Source organism: Sus scrofa, chromosome 17, assembly GCF_000003025.6.
Source record: "Sus scrofa isolate TJ Tabasco breed Duroc chromosome 17, Sscrofa11.1, whole genome shotgun sequence".
Taxonomy (NCBI): domain Eukaryota; kingdom Metazoa; phylum Chordata; class Mammalia; order Artiodactyla; family Suidae; genus Sus; species Sus scrofa.
In genome coordinates, this window is record NC_010459.5 from 59,211,413 (window position 1) to 59,233,290 (window position 21,878).

General features: G+C 44.0%; 1 long non-coding RNA gene across 1 annotated transcript; it reads right to left on the reverse strand.

Moving 5' to 3' along the window:
• Positions 2,690-21,871, reverse strand: LOC102161087. Its single transcript, XR_002340033.1, has 3 exons — positions 21,551-21,871; positions 4,717-4,971; positions 2,690-3,088 (listed from the first exon to the last, which is right to left on the reverse strand). It is a non-coding gene; the product is annotated as an uncharacterized LOC102161087 (long non-coding RNA).

Below are 21,878 nucleotides of genomic sequence, written 5' to 3' on the forward strand. Positions count from 1 at the left end.
GGGAGGTTCCTGAACTGGTAGCAGCAATGAGAAATACACAGACACACGAACCAAACAAGTCACTCGGTCACAGAGACTAAATGAATGTGACACATGCACCTCCCTACTTCTCAGAAATGGGTGCAGGGAGAAACTCTGCCCAAAGTGTGGACTTCTTTCCCTTGTGCCCTCTGTCTAGAAGGCATTGTTATTGGATCCTATGAATTCTTAAGAAATGAGAATCAAAATCCAGCCGGTTTCAGTGAGGCAGTACACCACTGTATCACGTAAGGAAGACTGAAATGCATTAAGAGAAGGTCACAGAAAATGCCCATTTCACCGCTCAATGCGCAGCAGGACCCCACCCCGTGTGCATCTTATCTAGCGTGAGGCCTCCAGATATGGACTTTGATGCCTAAAATTCAGTAGAAATGCATTAAATGTCCTTTATTCTGATGAGCTCAGGAGCTCTTCTGAGCTAGAAAAACTTGCCTGCTCTCCTCCCAGCTCTTACAAGGGGGAAAAACAACTTTCAGAGTTACCATGCTGAACTTTGATGCCACTCTCAGAAAGTTAGTGCTTAATGCCACATCTCTTATGCAAACTGGGTGGCACACGATTTCATTTCAACTTATTAAGTCAATTACCTGAAGAATAGACACCAAATTACAATGTATACTGTTTTTTTCCCACTCAATAAAGAATCAAAATGTCACAAGTAGGTGGGATACAACAGAATTTGAAAAGTTTTCTGCTTATGAATGATACATAATTTCAAATGACTCATAGCACTTGTGGAAATAAAGTATCCAACTTGGCTGACTCATAATAACACTGACACTGGAGTTTCAAAAAGAGTTTCTTTAATAACAAAATGTTGACCCAAAGTATGGGTTGCAGAGAGTTATCCTGACCATAACAAATCATGAATGACCAGGCTATCAATCATTTAAACAAGCAATACCACCCCAAGATAATGCACTTAATTATCTAACTCCATCTGGAAGTTCCATAGGAACCACTTTCAGAACTTGAACAGAATGCAATGGGATACATTTAAATGTCTTCTTAAACGCAGTCTCTATTGTCAAGCTCTAATGAGAAAGGAAGGCTCTTTATTCACCTATAATTTTGAAAATGGCCTCATTTATTCTCCAAGAACATTCAGGACATTTTGGATAATTTAAGAAGACTGTATTTCTTAAAAACACGGTGTGAGAAATGTCAGTGTCTGGGAAGGAAGGAACTTGGGTGGCTTTGTTTGTTTCATCTCCCTTTGCAGGGACAGAGCCTGAAGAGATCATACAATGGGCTTTTCACTCTGGTGTCTTTCCAGTGACAGGGTGTCAGCACAGAAAAAGGGAGCCCTAAGTAATTAAGACTGATTCACACTCACCAGTGCACAACCTTCTGCTGACTTCAAGTGACTAAGTTACAGCCTCCACGAAAGGTCAGATCTCTTCCATTTCAGTTTCCTGTTCCAACATGGAAGACGGAGATTTTACTTCAGAAGCCAAACTTCAAAGGGGAGAACAGAAGAAACAGACCGGTGCTCCTTGCATTGTCTTTGTTTATAAAAGAGGAGAGAGACTAATGGATTTATTCGAGGAAGGTTAGCAGGTTAGCTTTTATTCAAGGCCTATATTCACACCATTCGGCTTCACTGTCATTACAAACACCTTTTCCATGTGAAAGGGGCACCCACTAGTTTTTTTCTCTCAAAGGAAATTTCTATGGAAGAATTTTAAAGTTCTGAGGAAATAGTGAGAATCTTTTAAGAGTTGATTCTTTTAGATTTTTCTAGTGTTCTAATCATCTACTCATTCAATCAGTATTTACCTGGTACCTGTTATGTACCCACTAGATAACAGAGCAGACATGAGATGGCTCCTGACCTGACAGAGTTTACGCTCTGGTGGGGGAGAAAGATCATTCTTAACAAGCAAACACCTTCTTCATTACAAAGTGTGGGAGAGCATGAGAGCCGAGCATGATCAAAACACCGAGGATGCCTGTGGAAACAGAGGGAGAGGCAGGTGGCCGCTGAGGAAGATGGGTCTGCCCGCCTTAGCGGGGACACTCGACCTCCGTTCTGAGGTAGCGGGGACACTTAACCTCCGCTCTGAGGATGAGGGGGATGCAGCTCCTGCCCAGCAAGAGGCAGCGTCGTGGGGAGAGGGGTGTGTGGGGACGCCGGAAGGGAGGGGAAGGAGGGCAGCATTCCATTTCTTCTCACCCTGTCCCCCCATCACCCTCACTCTCAGGAGGGAGCCAAGTCGGGTTCCCGTCCGGTGAGGGAGTGGGGACATGATGCAGAAGGGCTGAGAGCAGCCCTGAGGCCGTGTTTCAGAGAACACATGCAGGCACGAGCCCCTTCGTGCATGCAAGTATGGGCTTACCCAGGGTGCCCACTCTCTGGCTGTACCAAGACGTGTTCTGGATGCCCACAATCTCTGTGCCACCTGTGTGTCCTCATATAAGTTAATCTGTGATGTGAATGGCACCCCTTTAGATCTGGGACAGTGCACAGCCTGGATACTGATACGCAGCTGCCCTGGGCGTGAAGAGACATCACAGCTAAATGCCGGGGTCTGGCTTGTGCCCTTAGCAAGCGAGGGTGAGCTAGAGGACACAGTGGAAGGGGAAGAGAGGGAACCGGAGGGAGAGCTAGAGGACAAAGAACCAGAGGGAGCGTACCTTCTTCTGCTATGTGGCTAATTTTTTCCAGTTGCATAACGTAGACTGTCACAGGGGCGACATGCAGTCTTGATTCGTCTCTTTACCTTGGAAGCCCAACAGCAAGCCCAAGAGAATGTGAGCTCCAGTGCTGTCGTGGGGATAAGAATGGCTGAGCCCACAGGTCTGCGTGCAGGCTGCTTTGGTTTCTGCTGGGCTCATTACTGGCCAGCTAGTGGGTCCCTTAACCTTCTGAGCCTTGACTTTTCCATCTGCAGAGTGGGAAGGTCACACACTAGCAAGAGAAGACCCCTGGGTTGGGACCTAGGTCTCTGTGAGTCCGAGGCACCCGCTTGCTCTTGGCCTATCCTTGAACTTCCACGTCGCCTGTGTCCAGATTTGCAGACTCATGTTCTCAGACAGAAGGACGTTTCTTTAAAGAAAACATTTAAATTTTACTTTTTTATCTTTGCAAAAGAAGTCTAAGATTTTCCAAGTAAATGAATTTTAAATGCAGCATATCTAATATTTTAAAGTACAGACTATTCAAATGCCTCCTCTTGGTCCATATAACATACGGGAACAATTTGCAAATTATTCCAAAATATTTCTACCCTTTGCTATAGGAAATCAGAGTTGAGAAATGGCTTTTTACCTTGTTCAAATGTAGAATGGTCAGCTGAAATGAGATGAGGGTAGAGAGTAGCCATAATGAAACTCAAACTTTTTCTGTTCTATTTTTCTGATGCTTTCATTTATGTCTTTAATTTTTTTTTGGAGCCGACAAAGCATGACGATGAGTACTTCGATTTTTGGGAGGGGAACTCTGGAAACAATGTCAGTGTTGCCAGGAAACAGGAGTTAATGGCACAAGAACGATCCACTCAGCCTTTAGCCCACTGTGAGAAAGAGCTGCATTTCAACCAACTAAATATTTTTTTAGTGGAACCACTGACGTGCTCATCGCTCCGTTCATCTCTCAACAGAGAGGGTGTCTTCACCGGATGTCACTGGACAGCCCGTCTCACTGGGCACTTCTGCCCTCAGCTCAGAGAAGGCAGGGACCAGGAGGAGGCGCTTTCCTGACGAAGCAGGGATGCAGGACTGTGGTGTCCACCGTGTGGCTGATCCTGCCCCGTTTCCAGTGACTTCCCAGTGAGATCAGGGTTTCAGCTCAAGAGTTCCCTGATGTACTATTCTGCCATTTCAAGAAACCATTTTCTTAATGGCTAATTATTGGAGAAATGCAAATCAAAACCACAACAAGGTACCACCTCACACCCGTCAGAAAGGCCATCATCAAAACGCCTACACATAACAAATGCTGGTGAGGACGTGGAGAAAAGCGAGCCCTCCTCCAGTGTTGGTGGGAACATAGGCTGGTGCAGCCACTATGGAGAACAGCATGAAAGTTCCTCAAGAAACTGAAAATAGAGCTGCCATGTGATCCAGCAACCCCCCCAAAAGAAGAAACCTCTAATTTGGAAAGATAATGCACCCCTATGTTCATAGCAGCACTATTCACAACAGCCAAGACATGGAAACAACCTACATGACATCAACAGATGAATGGATAAAAAGATGTGGTGATATATATATATACACACACAACAGAATATTAGCCATGAAAAAGAGTGAAATAACGCAATCTGCAGTCACATGGACAGACCTAGAGATTATCACATCAAGTGAAGTAAGTCATACAAAGACAGACAAATATCACATGATATTACTTATATGTGGAATCTAAAAAAAAAAAAAAATACAAATGAGCTTATTTATAAAACAGAAATAGACCTAAAAAACAAACTTGTGGTTACCAAGGGGGAAAGGGTGGGGACGAACAAACGAGGAGTCTGGGATGAGCAGATGCACCTACTGTAGTTACAAGGGACCTGCTGCACAGCATGGGGAGCTATGCTCAGTATCTTACAATACTCGGTAACGGAAAAGAATCTGAAAAGGAATATGCAGATGGGGTGCGTGTGCATCACTTTGCTGTATACCTGAAACTAACACAACATTGCAAATCAACTATATTTCAGTTCAAAAAAGACCTACCTCTTCAGAATTTTTTTTTTTTTTTTAAACCACTCTCCATTAGCTCTCAGCACATCACTGTCCTCAACAAGGAATGGAGAATGTGGTGATCCTTTGTGACAAACTTAGAGGGCTGAGGCCAACTCAGGCCTCATCTCCTTCAGGGAGTCTTCCTGGGTCAGTCAAGTGAAGTGATTCTCCACCTCCTCACAGGCCCCCAGTTTTGGTTCCTAACCAAACCGCAGGACTTTGCGTGATGGGCTCTGCCGTGTGGGTCTGAAAAAGAAAACCATCTTTAGCCTTTTTTCACTCCTCAGAATAAAGCCTTAAGCAGGATCATTCCTCAACAAATATTTATTGAATTTGAATTTCAAATTTATTCTCTATTAATAGAGTCAATCAGTGACAAACCGCAGATTTGTGTCTCAAGTTTTAGCTGAGACATACACTGTATCAGTCAAGGGTTCTGACTGCCAGCGACAGAAATAGATCCTGATTAACTTGAGAGGACAGGACTTTACTGGAAGGACATCGACAGTTCGCAGAACCAAAGAGAAGGCTGGGGCATCTTGCGACGTGAGCGAGGTGTGCAGGATCAGGGAGCCCAGAGCACCCAGACCCCCTGTTAAGGAGCGTGCGGCCGGGTCTCCCCCACTGGCATCTGTCTGCACGCTGGCCACCACCACTCCTCAGGGCCAACTCTGCTGCCACCCTGCTTAGGTGCATCTGTTTCTTAGGATCACTCCCTAAAATTCTAAAGCCATGGGCAGGAGTGTACAACTGGCTGAGCCTAGGTACATGCCCACAACCTGGCTGCTGGGAACTGGGGAGAGGGCACATCTGCATCCTGCCTTGGCTCCCAAGTGACAGGCAGGGACCTCAAGGTGGAGAATTTCACCAAGAGCGAAGGATATTATCGGAGTAGAGAGAATGTGGGAAGAAGAGAGGAAGGGGGAGGAGGAGGAAGGGGTAGGCAATGTCCACTAGGTTAGGGAAGAAATTTTGCTTTTTTCCAATGGCTTTCTTTTTTAAATGTTTTGCTTTTTAGGGCCACACCCGTGGCATGTGGAGGTTCCCAGGCTAGGGGTCAAATTGGAGCTACAGCTGCCGACCTAGACCACAGCTCATGGCAATGCCGGATCCTCAACCCACTGAGCGAGGCCAGGGATTGAACCTGTATCCTCATGGATCCTAGTCGGGTTCGCTAACCTCTGAGCCATGAAGGGAACCCCCCAATGACACTCTTTTAAAGCAGACTGAACAAATTCTTTTCAAAAACATATGAGCCTTTTCTGAATAAAGTGACCTAAAATCTAAATGGTCTAGTGAGTAGAAATAGCTTAATTATACAATCTAAGGGACAAACTCCATATTAACACAAAAGACTAGAAACTTTAAACATTTAATAAAATCAAAATGCAGAGAATGAAAATTGTTCATTATTTCAATACTAATAAAGAAGGAACTGTTTTAGAATAGAAATCAGAAAATTAGTTATTAACTAGAGAGTTATTAATTAGGTCCCAGTGGTTGAAACTAATGAACTGTGTAATAAATATTTTTGTATTTTAGCTCTAGTTGGGGTATCTCAATTCTGAGAAAAAGACCAGTCGTGGCACCAGGCAGCAGGTCTGTTCCCAAAGCATGCTAATATATTGGGAGTGTGAATCAGAAATCGCTGCCTCGCTCTAAATCAGAACTGTTCTTCCTGGGGCAGAAATGATTTGTTCCTTATGACCATAATGATGGCCTGTGCCATGCATCTAGGCTAAAAATTGCCCCTTCAATATCTTCCAGTTTCTCCCAGTCTTCATGAATTAGTTATTTTAATGTCCCCAGATAGTCCAGCTGACTCTATACCTCTGCACACTCCTCAAGCTACAATAACACTTTCCTTTAGAAACAGGGCCTGCCGTTGCTTATGGAGTATCGACTTTATGAAGTCAGGCTTTGAAAAGACAGAAACTCCTGGAGTTCTGAGCATGGCACAGCAGAAATGAATCTGACTAGGAACCGGGAGGTTCTGGATTCGATCCGTGGCCTTGCTCAGTGGGTTAAGGATCTGGCATTGCCATGACCTGTGGTATAGGTCGCAGAGGCAGCTCAGACCTGGTGTGGCTGTGGCTGTGGTGTAGGCCGGCAGCTGTAGCTCCAATTCGACCCCTGGGCCTGGGAACCTCCATATGCTGCAGGTGCAGCCCTAGAAAGAAAAAAAAAAAAAAAAAAAAAAAAAGATAAAAACTCCTGTTATGATAAAGTAGCATGCTGTAAAAAAACCCACCAATTCACCAATTATTAAGTTCTACTCCAAGTGGGTATATCCGAATTCCTACTGTGTAATTTATTCATAAAATCCTAGAAGTAACACAAAATAAAGCCATAAAGATTAAAATTGCTATTCATCTTGTTCACGGAATATTCGTTTTCTTCTATTCCTAATTATATGCAGAACTTGCAAGGTGCAAGAGATGGCATTTCTTTGGCACCACTTTACTTTATTTCCCATGAAGGGAAATTAGGTCATCACCAAAGCGCTGCTTCACTAGCCTAAAGGTGACAGGACATAAACCACCATCGCCTTAACGAAAAGCTCAAGTCCAACATCATGATGACCACACAGCAGAGGGAAGAGCAGACACTGCCTCTGAGGAACAGACGTGATGGATTTTCAGAAGCGGCATCTGACTGTACAAATGGAATACCTAGTTTTAGGATGAACCAAGCAGTGAGCTGTTGCTCAAACCAACTTGCTGAACGTCAACAACCCAATCGTTATATCTGACTGTTTAAAAATGGTGCTGACTTGATAAAGGGTTTTCCACATACCTTGAAGAAAGTGTCATATCTCCCAGATACTTTTATTTTTTATTTTAATTTTTTTTTGTATTTTTTAGGGCTGCACCCCCGGCATATGGAGGTTCCCAAGCTAGGGGTTCAATCGGAGCTGTAGCTGCTGGCCTTCGCCAGAGCCACAGCAATGCAGGATCCGAGCCACATCTATGACATACACCACAGCTCATGGCAATGCCGGATCCTTAACCCACTGAGCGAGGCCAAGGATCGAACCTGCATCCTGACGGATGCTAGTCAGATTCATTAACCACTGAGTCACGACGGGAACTCCCCAGATACTTTTAAAGCACAATACTGGATGTCCTTTTTAGCAAAAAAGATAGGGAAAATCCATACGTGCAAATCAGTGACAAAGATTTATATAGGCTTCGTACCAGCAGGTTTTATGGCAGGTGATCATTTTTTTAAAAACCCTGTTACATATCCTGGCAGAAATGATTAACTTACCAAAAAAGATGTAGGATATGACAAGAAGTATAAACTGCATCAACGTTTTTGAAGGCAATTTGTCAATACATTTCCAAAGACTTAGCTTTATCTATTTATTCAGTTTTGTATTTTCTTGCTTTTTAAGGCTGCACCTGCGGCACAGGGAAGTCCCCAGGCTCGGGGCCCAACGGGAGCTGCAGCTGATGACCTTCACCACAGCCCGCGGCAAGGCCAGATCCTCACCCACTGGGTGAGGATGAACCTCGAATCCTCACGGATACTGGTCGGGTTTGCAACCCCCTGAGCCATAACGGGAACTCTCAACTTAGCTTTATTTTCGCTCCAACAAGTCCACTTTTTTTTTTTTTTTTTTTTCTTTTTGGGCCACATCTGAAGCATGTGAAAGTTCCCTGGCCAGGGATCAAACTCGTGTCACAGCAGTGCCCCGAGCCACAGCACTGATAACCCTGGATCCTTAACTTGCTAGGCCATCAAAAAATCCACTTCTAGAAATATGCATTAAAGACGTAATACTGAATCTGTATGAGGATAGTGTGAGGAAGATGTTCACTACGGCGCTGTTTATAAAACAGAAGATTATCATTGTTATTTCTTGGTCTTTTTTCTAGGGCCACACCTGCGGCACACGGAGGTTCCCAGGCTGGGGGTCTAATTGGAGCTGTAGCCGCCGGCCTACACCACAGGCACAGCAATGCAGGATTCGCATCTGCAAACTACACCACAGCTCACGGCAACGCCAGATCCTTCACCCACTGAGCGGGGCTAGGGATCGAACCCCGCAACCTCATGGTTCCTAGTCAGATTCGCTAACCACTGCGCCATGACGGGAACTCCAACAGATTATTATTAATTAAAGGTCCACCATCAGAACAACTCAGAAAATAATCCTACACAATGGCAGGCTACGCAGACATCAGCGGTAAGGCTGGAGAGGATGCGCAAATCAAACGAGGTATCACTTCATACCCTCTGGTTGGCTATAATCAAAAAGCTGGAAAATACCTTGGTAAGGACTGGAGAAACTGGCACCGCCAGACCTGCTGGCGGGAATACAGAATGGGTCGTCCACTGCGGGGAACGGCGGCGCAGTCCTTGGACGCGTTAGACATGGAACTGCCGTACGACCCAATAATCCCACGCCTAGGAACGTACCCAAATGAAGTACAAACACAGACCCAAACCCCAGGACGTGGGCGTTCGTGGCAGCACTTTTCACAACAGCCCAAAGGTGGGAACAATCCAAACGTCTATCAACAGACGAATATGGATAAACAAGCTGTGGTCTTACCCATACAATGGAATATTCTTCAGCCATAAAGAGGAGTAAAGCAGTGATACATGCTGCAACGTGGATGAACGCTGAGAACACTATGCTAAGTGAAAGAAGCCAGACACAAAAGGCCACATACTGCAGGACGCTGCTTATGTGAAATGTCCAGCCTGGGTAAATGCATAGGGACAGAATGCAGACTGAGGGTTGCAGGGGTGGGAGGAGGAGGGAACTGGGGAGAGAATGCTCAAAGAGGCCAGGGTTCCCTAGGGGTGATGAAAATATTCTGAAACTAGACAGAGGTGATGGGTGCCCAACACTGGAAGTGCACTAAATGCAACTGAACCGATTTCTATAAAATGGTAAGTGGTTTGGAGTTCCTTCTGCGGCTCAGCTGGTTAAGAACTTGTCTAGTATCCATGAGGATGAGGGTTCGATCCCTGGCCTCGCTCAGTGGATTAAGGATCTGGTGTTGCCTCAAACTGCGGTGTTAAGTTGTAGATGTGGCTCAGATCCCACATTGCTGTGGCTGGGGCCTAGGCCAGGAACTTCCCTATGCTGCAGGTGCAGCCATAAAAAAAGGTAAGTGGTTAATGGTTAGCTCTACATTATGTGATTTTTTTTCCTCAATATAAAAATGATGATGGAGAAGAATATTTCATGAAAAGGGAAATAAATATTTACTATGTATTTTGTGGGAAAAAAGTTTTAAAGTGGCCAAAAAATAGTGGATATAGGAATGTATTGTTGTACTTGCTAAAAAATTATATATATATGTAATCACACCAAAAACGTCAACAGTGGTGATTTCTGGGTAGGGGGATTTAGGGGATTATGTGGTGAGGTTCTAACTGAATTATTTTCTTATCTTATTTCCAAATATCTTGTAATTAGCATGTAAAACTTCGTATTAAGAAAAAACTGTAGATCATGTAATAAAAACATCAGGATTAGGTCCCATGACTCAGAGTGTCTCCCAAGAACCCAATGGAAAACTTTTGCATGATCTTATTGTATTACTGGACAAATTCTGCCTTGTGAGCTACACTAGTACACAGAAGAACTGGATGTATTGTGCTGAATACACACTCAAGCTTTCCAAAGTACTCCACTATGCTTCTGAGCAAAGACTTCAACTGCTTAGCTGAGATAATATTGAAGCAATCAGAGTAACCCAATTAAGTTATATGGCTTTTGAATGCGCTCAAAAGAAATATAAGAAATACCATGTCAAGAAAATAAACTCACAAACTACATTTAATAAAACATAATTGAATAAAAATATATTTACTTATTAATAAGAGCTTTCTTTTATTCATAAAGCTTATCAAAATAGACCAACTGAACCAGAATGAAATAATACATATTTTATTTACTGTTTTTCTACTGCTATTTCAGATTGCTGTTAAAAGAAATCTACCTGAGTGAAAAATTTTCATGCTTTAAGAAAACGATAAAAAAATGCAAAAAACAAGGTGATTACGTGACTAGTAACTGCACTACTAAAGGAAAGACAAAGATATTTCATGAAAGAATGAGCTCTTTCAATGCACTTTGAAATTTTGTTTTTCTACTTGTACAAAGTTACTGCAATTCTAAGTTTCTATCTGCACCTACGATGACTTGTCAGATGTCACTAACTGTTACCATGACGTCTGCCCCCCACCCCAATCACATCTGATCTTCTCTCTACGGGCAGAGCCAGAGCGAGCAGAGAGAGGCTGTGACTCCTTCAGCAGGGAGGTGCGTATCTACCACACTCCGGGCGAGGCCCTCCGTGCAGCCTCGCTCAAGGCCACCGGCCCCGCCCTCGGGTCCTAGGTGCCTGGCAGAGCAGGAGCACACAGCAAGCACTTGGTAAATATGGGCTGGATGCTGGCATTGGGAGGAGTCTGAGCCCATGTGGAAATACACAGTCTCTCCCAGGGTCAGGTGCTGGCCCTGCAGACACGTTACACGTGGGAGGTGGGCAGAGCTCAGGTCTGCTGAACATCTACCAAGCTCTGGGCATCATTCCGAGCACTTAAAAAATTTTTTAGGGCCACACCTGCAGCATAGGGAAGTTCCTGGGCTAGGGGTGAATGGAAACTACAGCTGAGGCCTACACAACAACCAGGGCAAAACCAGATCCAAGCAGCCTCTGCAACCTACACCGCAGCTTGTGGGCAACGCCAGATCCTTAACGCACTGAGCGAGGCCAGGGAGCAAACCCACATCCTCACAGAAATAAGATCAGGTTCCTAACCCACTGAGCCACAAAGGGAACTCCCAAAGCCCTTTATATGGACCAAGAGATTCACTCCTTGAAACAGTTCACTGATCTAGGGACCATTATTATCCACAATTTGTAGATAAGAAAGTTGAGATCCAAGAGGTTTAAACAACCTGGTTGAGGCCAAACGTGGTGAAAACTGGAGGTGGCGTCTGCCTGCCAAGGGCAGAAGGGAGAGGAAAGTGACGAGGTCCAGAGCTGGGGTTCCTGGGGACTCTCACTTCAAGGGGAAGGGGAGCAGGTGGAGGGCAGGATTAAGAGCAGAGGAGGGGCATCCTAGACATTCAATGAATGCAGAAGATGCTTCAGGAAGCCCTGACTCACAGAGGCAAGTGCTAAAGAGAGGTCTGGGGTGAGATGGGAGGGAAGGCCCACAAACACGTGGCATTTAGGAATTGGGGCCTTCCTGGGAGCACCTTCGGTCACAATGGAAGGACAGGGCAAAGTCCCTGGGCCTCCAAGCCCAACTCCTCTTTGCAAAAGCTGTGGGGCGGAGGGCATGCATGAGCATGGAAGGATGTCCCAGGCTGGGAAGAGAATTCAGGGAAGCATCATTTTAGGCCAGGACAAGGTCAGGAGAGAGTTAGGCTGCAGAGAGCAGGGGACAGGCCAGAGGAGAGCGAGGCGGGGGGGGGGGGGGGGTTGTTCCCCCTACGGGGGTAAGCGAAAAAGGCTTCTGAGAATATTAGGTGGAAGGCAGGAACTTTGAGGGCCCATGCCAAGGGTAGCAGAGCGCCATGGAGAGGGTGCTGGCCCTGCAGTTCAGACCATCCTGACTCCAGAGAATGAAGTACTCGAGTGTGGTTTCTCATCAAGACAAGACGCTTTCATTTTAGTAAAACTTCAGGGAATATGGTCTGGAGCAAGACAGGAGATGAGCAGAGTCGAAAAGGTTCAGAGCAGGTGTGACGGGCATGTACCCTAATAGCTACTTGGCCATTTCATATGGGGACTTTCTGCTCCAAGGTAGTGATACTGGTTTTTCCATCCCCGGTAATTTCCTAAAGCTCCCTTTTAAAGTAAGCCTATTTAGATAAAATAAATAAGCCCACTAAGGGAAAATGTAAAGTAAATAACGGGATAGATAATACAGGGGTGTGTCAAAAATGGTAAAGGCGGGGTGCAGATGAGGGAAGGCTGGGTGGTGATGCACTCAGGAGTCTATTTCTCAGTTAAAATCATTTGAATTTAATGTTTATGAAATGTACTGTTAATTGCTTCACCTGGCTAGGTGGCGCCACATCTCAGCCAAACCCAACACCCGCCCTGAGACAAGACGGGGCTGAGTCCCTGGCAGGGTTTCCAGACTGGGCTTGGCAGAGACCATGGCCTGAAGAAGCCGTCCAGCCCAGCTGGAACATACGGATTTGCTGCTGTGCATCCAACAGGGTCTGCGGTAGGGTTTTTTTTTTTTTTTTTTTTTTTTAATGAAATAGCTACCCTTATTTCAGTGCTCCATTAAAATAGTTTTTAATGTTCCTTCTTGGGCATATATCACTTCATTTCACTCTATATTTATAAAGCATTTTGAAAGAAAGTGGAAAAAAAGGCTTTGCTCTAACAGCTAAGTAGTAGAGTGAACAAACTCTCAAGAGTTTGTTTGTTTGTTTTAAATCAAATTGTGTCTTCTGTGGCAGACGTTGCTAGGTCTCTTTGTAACATCCAAGAGGACCTGCTGGTTATGAAACTGATTCTGGATATTGGGACATAAAGGAAACTTCAGACAAATGCCGGCTTCTTATTAGGTTTTAGCTTTCTGATTAGATTTCCCTTGGGATACTGGGTTGACATCAATTATCCCCATTTAACTCTAGAAAACCAAAGAACCAAAAAACCTGCCATGTAGAGATGAAAAGATGGTAAGTTCCAGAACCCCTTTCTTCTACTGGGATATTTATGGGGTGCACAACCAACTTTGTAAATTATACACACAGACTGAAAATAAAATTCGAACATAAAGGGAAAGTCTGGACTTGCCTTCTATTGTCAGGTTTATTTACAGATGGGGCAAATTACCCTTTCCTTTTTTTTTTCTTTTTTTGTCTTTTTAGGGCAGCAGGTATTGCGTATGGAAGTTCCCAGGCTAGGAGTCTAATTGGAGCTGTAGTCAATGGCCTGCACCACAGCCACAGCAATGCCAGCTCTGAGCTGTGTCTGTGACCTACACCACAGCTCACGGCAACATCAGATCCGCAACCCATTGAGCAAGGTCAGGGATTGAACCCTCATCCTCATGGTTACTAGTTGGGTTCCTTATTGCTATGCCACAATGGGAACTCCCAAATTACCCTTTTATCCTATTCGCTTCATTTCCAAATTTCTTCTGGCAAAATATCATTAACTGTTGAAGAAAGAAAAAGCTAGGAATAAGATGATTTAACCTGTGTCTTCTGGATCCCCAGCGGCTGTTGACAGACTAAGGCTGACAGCTGTCTGGTCAAAGAGTAGTGAGGAAGGAAGTTTCCTGGAGTGAAAGAAATGCATAACTGCTTTTAAAAAGGCATCTGTCATCTATAGCAACATGGACAGAGCTAGAGACTCTCATACTAAGTGGTCAGAAAAAGACAAATACCACACAGTATCACTTATATCTACAATCTAACATACAGCACAAATGAACCTATCTACAGAAAAGAAACAAACTCACAGACATGGAGAGCAGACCTGTGGTTGCCAAGGGGGAGGGGGACGGAATGGGATGGACGGGGAGACTGGGGTTGGTAGATGCAAACTATTGCATTTGGAGTGGATAAGCAATGCGATCCTGCTGTTCAGCACAGGGAACTGTATCTAGTCACTCGTGATGGGCCGTGATGGAGGATAATGTGAGGAAAAGATGGGTATATATATACACATATACACATATATATATATGACTGGCTCTCTTTGCTGTACAGCAAAAATTGACAGAACATTGCAAATCAACTATAATAGAAAGAAAATTAAAAATGAATCTGTTTGATACACAAGATTACTTCAATACTCCATCTGTAAGATTCAGAGAGAAACTGGATCACTCACTAGTATATAAGTTCAAAATAAAGATATTTCAACTTACTATGTGGGAAAACTATGGTTCAAAATGGAAGTCTTCTATATAAATGAAGATTCAGCTAAAAATCCATTAACCAATCAAAAACTCAAAAGACACAAATCTTATTTTTGTTTGGTTTTATCCTCTAGATAGTTTTTAAAACATCAAAATACAGCCACATAAACTGCTTTCAAAAATAAGATTCCTTGATTGCTGGTGTCGTGAAATGGATAGGGAACAAATTTCAAATGGCATAACAACACTAAATCTGATTTTACAGCATTCCCCTCAAAAGTCTAATTAAATTAAATGCAAATAATGCAAGCATATGTCAGCCAGAAAGCTTATAACCCTTCTAATAAAATTCATGCAGTTCTTTAGGAGGTTTTATATAGAATAAGACAGACATTAGAATGAAAATACACAAAATATGTACTTGCCTAAAACTCTGAGAAAATAACCAGACTGTATACTTGGGAGAGCAAGAATTCCTACAAGTAGAAGAGAGTTACGTTTTCATCACTTTAACGTCTGTTAGGAGACTGGCCAAATAATGATAACAAAAAAAAGAGTTGGTAAATTTTTGTAACTGAACTATAAAGATGACTTATGTACCACATAACAAGGTATGTAACTGCTGTAACTTATTCAAGTGCAATCATAAATTTAAGATTTAATACATTTCCTTACAAATATTCTTTAACATATAATCAAGAAAACACCAAGTAAATACTAGCATAGTAGGAACAGAACTCTGGTCTCTGTATTATTATTAGACATTCTTAGATGTATATTCCAGAATTGTTTTCCCAGACGGAAGGCATCAATGGAGAACAAGGATTCACCACAGAATGGTCAGCAAACTACGGCCTGCAAGCCAAACCTGACCTGACACCTGGTTTTGTAAATAAAACTTTATTGGAACATGGGCACATATGTTCATTTACACACTGTCCAGAAGCTTTTGTGCTGCAACAGCAGAGTCTTGTAATTGTGGCAGAGACCTCCTGGCCTGTAAGATCTAAAATAGTTCCTCTCTGGCTCTTTGCAGAAAAGTGTGCCAGCCTCTCTCTCAGAATCATTCAGAATTGCGATGATTTATATGGACTTCAAAATTCACCAATGACAGCAGATTGGCAAATTAATTTTTGCTTCTCTTTGCTTTTCTACACACAAAATAAATTATGTGTTTACTTTAGAACCTGTGGCTAATCAATGCGCAAAAACAAATAAGCAAAATCATCCATCAGAACTAAAAACTCTAAGAGTTATTTTCATAAAAATAAATGAGGCAGAGAATAAATAGGACACACAATGGATAACATGAATAAGATTCTAATTCAGAGCTGAAGACCCCCCCAAGGCTGCTAAGATAACGTTAGTTACTTATCAAAAATTATTAACCTCCCTTGCAATGTATTCACCTATTCTTTGTGAAATACACATTCCCCATCAAAGGCGTAATGACAATGTCAATTTCAATAAAGCTTGAAAAGTTCTATATTGAGTAGGAGATGGGCCTGGATTCTCTTGCTTTGGTGCTGTTGTTTTTTTATGAGAAACTCATGATAAAGAGCTGAAATTTTAATTCTACAGGTGCATTCTACCAACTTTTGAACTTGGCATGCCACTGTAAATAAGTATATAATAAACATTTTCTAAAATACAGAATAATGATCACATGGGTTAAGATGAAAAAAGTCTCAATGATGAAAACAATTTAAAATACAGAGATAAACTGAACTGCTTGGTCCATCCCAGTAGGTGATAGAAGACATTGGAACGGGCCATGGTCCCTGGTCAGGAGGACCACCAGGGGGCGCCTCCTTTCTAAGATTTCCCCAGGGGTGGTTCCAGCTGGTTAAGATGCCTGGATCCAGGACCCAGCTTGGCATCTTCAGAGAGACAGTAGAAGTGATTCATCAGCTCTGAGGCACTCAGTTCCTTCTCAAGCCTGGGTCAGATAGGCCAACGGATCCCTGAGGTACAGAGGGATGGTTATGGCCCTGAAATTAGGGACCCCGTGTTTTAACTGATGTAGGCTTCAATCTAGACTTCATAAATGTATGGTCAGGTGGAGCCGCCGACCTTTTTCATGTGAACTGTGCCTAGACTAAGGATCATTCTACGAGCAGACATGTGTGGCAAACAGGGGGATGTGTGTGTGGGGGGGGGTCTAGGCTAGACTGGCCTTGCTGCGCATCAACAGCGCGCGACTTGGAGCACGTTCCTAGCCCTCCGATTTGCTCCTGTGCGGGACTGTTGCGAGGGTGAGCGGAGACAAAGCCTGTCAAATGTCCAGCACACAATGGGTACTTCACACCATTTGCCAACCTGCTACTTGTTAATTGTATTTTTTTTTTAAGAGAAATTCAGACCTTCGCATTCATTCCTATTCAACTTCTTCTTATTATGGGTCCAGCTTTCATCTGTGAAAACCCTTATGAACCTTGGCTTGTTTTGTTTATCAAGGGATAAGTGTTTCTTCCCGTTCCTGGGCTACGTACAGCTGCTGCTTCTCCTCCTCCACCTCCTCCCCTTCTTCTTCTTCTTCTTCTTCTTCCCGGCCACAACTGTGCCACGCAGGAGATCCCCAACCGGGTTTCCAACCTGAGCCGCTGCTGTGACCATGCTGAATCCTTCTCTCTCTGCACAAGGGGACTCCTGCGTCTGGCATTTTTTTGAGGTCCTTCTACATTGTAGCCTGTATCAGTGCTTCACTCCTTTTTGGGGCTGAATAACATTCCATGAATGAATGGAAAACATTCCACTGTACACATGCGCCACGATTTGTTTATCATCCACTAATGGGCATTTGGGCTGGTTCTACATTTTGGTTACTTTGAATACTGCTGATATGAACATCCATGTACAAATTTTTGTTTGAATACTTGTTTTCAAATCTCTTGAGAATATACCTAGGAGTGGAATTGCTGGGTCATACTGTAATTCCGTATTTAACTTTTGTAGGAACCACCAATTTTTACCCATTTTTAAATGATATGCCTTTTGCTACTCAGCTGTTCTTTTTTTTTTCTTTTTTCTTTTTAGGGCCACACCCGCAGCATAGGGCAGTTCTCAGGCTAGGGGTCCAATTAGAGTTGTAGCCGCCGGCCTGCACCACAGCCACAGCAATGCAGGATCCAAGCCACGTCGGCAGCCTATACCACAGCTCACAGCAATGCTGGATCCTTAACCCACTGAGCGAGGCCAGGGATCAAACCCGCACCCTCATGGTTCCTAGTCGGATTGTTTCCTGCACCACAATGGGAACTCTGAGCTCTTCTTTATATACTGTGGAAACTAGACTTTTATCAGATATATGATATGCAAATATTTCCCTCATTCTATAGGTTGTCTTTTCACTTTCTGAAGGTGTCCTAATTATTGCCCCCCCCTTAAGAGTCAGGTTTATTGAGGCAGAATTTACCAACAATAAAATTTAGCCTTTAGCAGTGTCCTGTGCCCTGACTCCTGACAAAGCTTCACAGCCAACACCACAATCAAGAAGGAGCATTTTCACCCCCCACAGCAAGTCCCTCTCGTGCCCTTTCAGAGTTAATTCCCTCCTGATGCAAATTACTTGTTAAGTTTTGTCATATTACACCACAAACTTTAGCTTCCTGAAAAATTACTGTGGAACATCGCACAGAACAGTGTCAGATAAACGACGCACGATTGTGCTATTTGTACTGACACCATTTAACTTGCGGAGCATTGACATTTTATATTTTTAATTTTCTCTTCCCTGGCACCCTGCTGCAAGGGTAACACTTGCTCCCGTGGTGTAGACTTGGAGTGCCAGCAGGAAGCATCAGAACTCAGCTTCTTTCCTTCTGATGATTCGCCAAGAAGACTCGCTCTGGTAGGAACGCAGAAGTAAATTCCACCATGAAATACATGCAGCACACCATCTCAAAAGATCTAAGATAAAGGCTGAAATATTTCTTTAGTAATGTTCTTTTCTAAAAGCAAAAGAGGGCTCATAATTTTCTGGTTTCTCAAGAGATAAGGGACATTTATTTAAAAAATAACTGGAATTTTCATACTAGCATGAACTTGCTTTGACACCTGTCAATGCTTTGGTATGCCTCTCCTTTTTTTCCCCTTTTTTGGCTGCCCTGCAGCTTACGGCCTTGCTCAGTGGGTTAAGGATCCTGCATTGCTGTGGCTGTGGTGTAAGCTGGCGGCTACAGCTCCGATTAGACCCCTAGCCTGGGAACCTCCATATGCCACCGGTGCAGCCCTGAAAAGACAAAATGAATAAATTAATTAATTAAAAATAAAAATAAAAAAATAAATAAACTACACATTCCTGGCTAAACCAACATCCATTGTTGACCTGGGCCAATGGATATTTAGTGCTGAACTCCAAAATGTTCAGGTTACTAAAGAAATAATTATTTCTAGAGGCAAGGCATGATGCAGACTGGATCCTGGGCCAGAAAAAAAGTTGCTCTGAAAGACATTATTGGGAGAGTTGGTGGGGCCGGAATCAGGAGCACCACCACTCATTACCCATCTGCTCCCTGGCTCCATCTTTTATCTCCCCCACCCCCGGCCCCACTTCTAACTGTAGATTAGAGTATCATATCATGTAAAATTTCTTGAATGTGATAACTGTATTGTCATTAGAAAATGCACACTCAAGTATTTAGGGATAGAGGGACATGACATATGCAGCTTCATCTCAAAATGTTCAGACAGGGAGAGAAGGATAAAGTAAATGCAGCATCATGTTAGCAACTGGTAAATTTGAATAAAGGATATTCGGAACTCTCTACGGTTCTTGCGACTTTTAGGTAGTCATTACTAAGATTAGTAAACCTTTGCTTAGAGGGTGGTGAATAAAAGGCATGAGCCACAGCCAGCCAGGACTTAGCAGCTCCTCCTCCCTGCTCTCCTCCCCTCGCACTTGGTTTTGTTATCTAAGTGGGGACACGCCCCGAGACCCCTCCTTTGCTCCTGGCTTTGAGGGTGGCATCCACCCAGTGCTACTGAAGCCCAGCACTTCACAGTGTTGCGAAGGGTGTTTGGAAGGCTCGCAGATGTTCAATTTAGGGTAGTGTAATGAGACGGGTGCTCATAAGGTGCTCTGGATCCGGTTTTAAAGGAACCATGGACACTAAAGGAATATGGAGCTCTTCATGTCACTGTCTACTCACCCTCAGAGCAGAGCGGTTTGCATTTTTTATTACCATTCAAATCAACTGCCCTTGGTAGACTCACCAAGAACTTCTAATTGAAAATCCAATGGACCGGTTTCAAACCCTGTCATGTTGACTTCTTTGGAAGCTGTGGGGTCTAGGGTAAGACTAATAGCAAAACCTTATACAGGGTATACTATGGCAGGCTCTAGGCTATGCACTTTTGGGATACCTGCTAATTTAATTATCTTGGTCCATTCAGGCTACTATAACAAAGAACCACAAACTGGGTGGCTCACAAACAACCACAGTTTATTTCTCACAATTTGAGAGACTGGTAAGTTCAAGATCAAGGTACCAGTACGGCTGGGGAATGCCGAAGGCCCTCTCTTGGGTTGCCAGCTTCTCACTGTGTCCTCACATGGTGGAAAGGGACAAGGACCCCTCTGGAGGCTCTTTATAAGGGTGCTAACTCCATCTTTTTATCTTTTGCTTTTTTTTTTGCTTTTTTTTAGGGCCACACCCACAACATATGGAAGTTCCCAGGCTAGTGGGTCGAACCAGAGCTACAGCTGCCGGCCTACACCACAGCCACAGCAACGTGGGATCTGAGCCTTGTCCGCAGTCTACACCACAGCTCATGGAAACGCTGGATCCTTAACCCACTGAGTGAGGCCAGGGATTGAACCCGCATCCTCAGAGCCACTAGTGGGATCTGTTTCCACTGTACCTCGATGGCAACTCCCTCTCCCCATTTCTGAAGACTATCTTAACGACCTAATCACGCCTAAAAGCCCCATCTCCTAATACCATCGTCTTACGGTTCCGTTTCAACATGTGCATTTTGGAGGGACACATTTGGACCATAACATTATTATTCTCATTTTACAGAAATGGAGGCACAGAGGCATTAGCAACTGGCCGAATTTAGTCAGTGTTGGTGCCAGGACTCCAGCCTAGGAATCTGCGCACTTATTCACGCTATACTCCACATAATGTGCTGACCATGGTCCCTCTACCAGCCAGTGCTGAAATACCCATCAGCTATCATTGCTATTATTAGCTCTCTGGCCCAGAGGGTCTCAGCTCTGCTGGCCAAAACCATCCCTCAGCCACACGTGGCTACTGAGCACATGAAATGTGGTCAGTGCAAACTGAGATGTGGTTTAACACATGTCAGTTTGAAGATGTCACACACATACAGACTATAAACTTTTTTTTTTGTCTTTTTAGCGCCACACCCACGGCATATGGAAGTTCCCAGCCTAGGGGTCAAATCTGAGATACAGCTGCAGGCCTACAGCAATGCCAGATCTGAGCTGCATCTGTGACCTACACCACAGCTCATGGCAATGCCAGATCCTTAACCAATCATGGAGGCCAGGGACTGAACCCACATCCTCATGGACACCATGCTGGGTTCTTCACTCAGAGCCCCAACGGGAACTTCACTATAAACTATCTTGACAATTAAAAAATATTTTGGACACAGTAGCATAAACACATTACTAAAATTAATTTCACATTTACTTTGTTTTTTGGGCAGCGCCTGCAGCACGCAGAATGTCCGAGGGCTAGGGATGGAACTCACGCCACAGCAGTGACAAGGCCGGATCCTAACCGGCTGAGCCACCAAGAAGCTCAAATCCACGTTTAAATTTTCTCTTAAGAATGGAGTTACCAAAAAGTCTAAAATTACATCCTAAAATTAATTTCACATTTAAATGTTAAGAACATACTTACTAGAAAATCTAAAATTACATTATCAACCTTAATTGCGCATTTAAATTTTCCCTTACAAATGTATTTACTAGGAAATCTAAACTTACGTCCGCGGCTTGCACGGAATTTCTATCGCTCAGTGTCCACCCAGGGACTGGAAAGCAAGCTCAACGCCTGGAGCTGCGGGACTGAGCCCGGGGTGAGCAGGAACGTGGGAGGCCGCTTTGGGGGGAGAGACCCCGGGGTCCCGCGCAACGGCCAGTACTAGCACACACCGCTTCCTTCTGCCAGAGAAAGGATTCTACACTGAATCTTTCTGTTTCCACGGTAAGTGCTTCAAATTCTGGGCGAGCAGACACGGGCCTCGCACCGCCGCCATCAAAGAGGGACGGAAGCGAGCGAGCCCACAGGGCGCCGCGGCTCTTCGCACGGAGT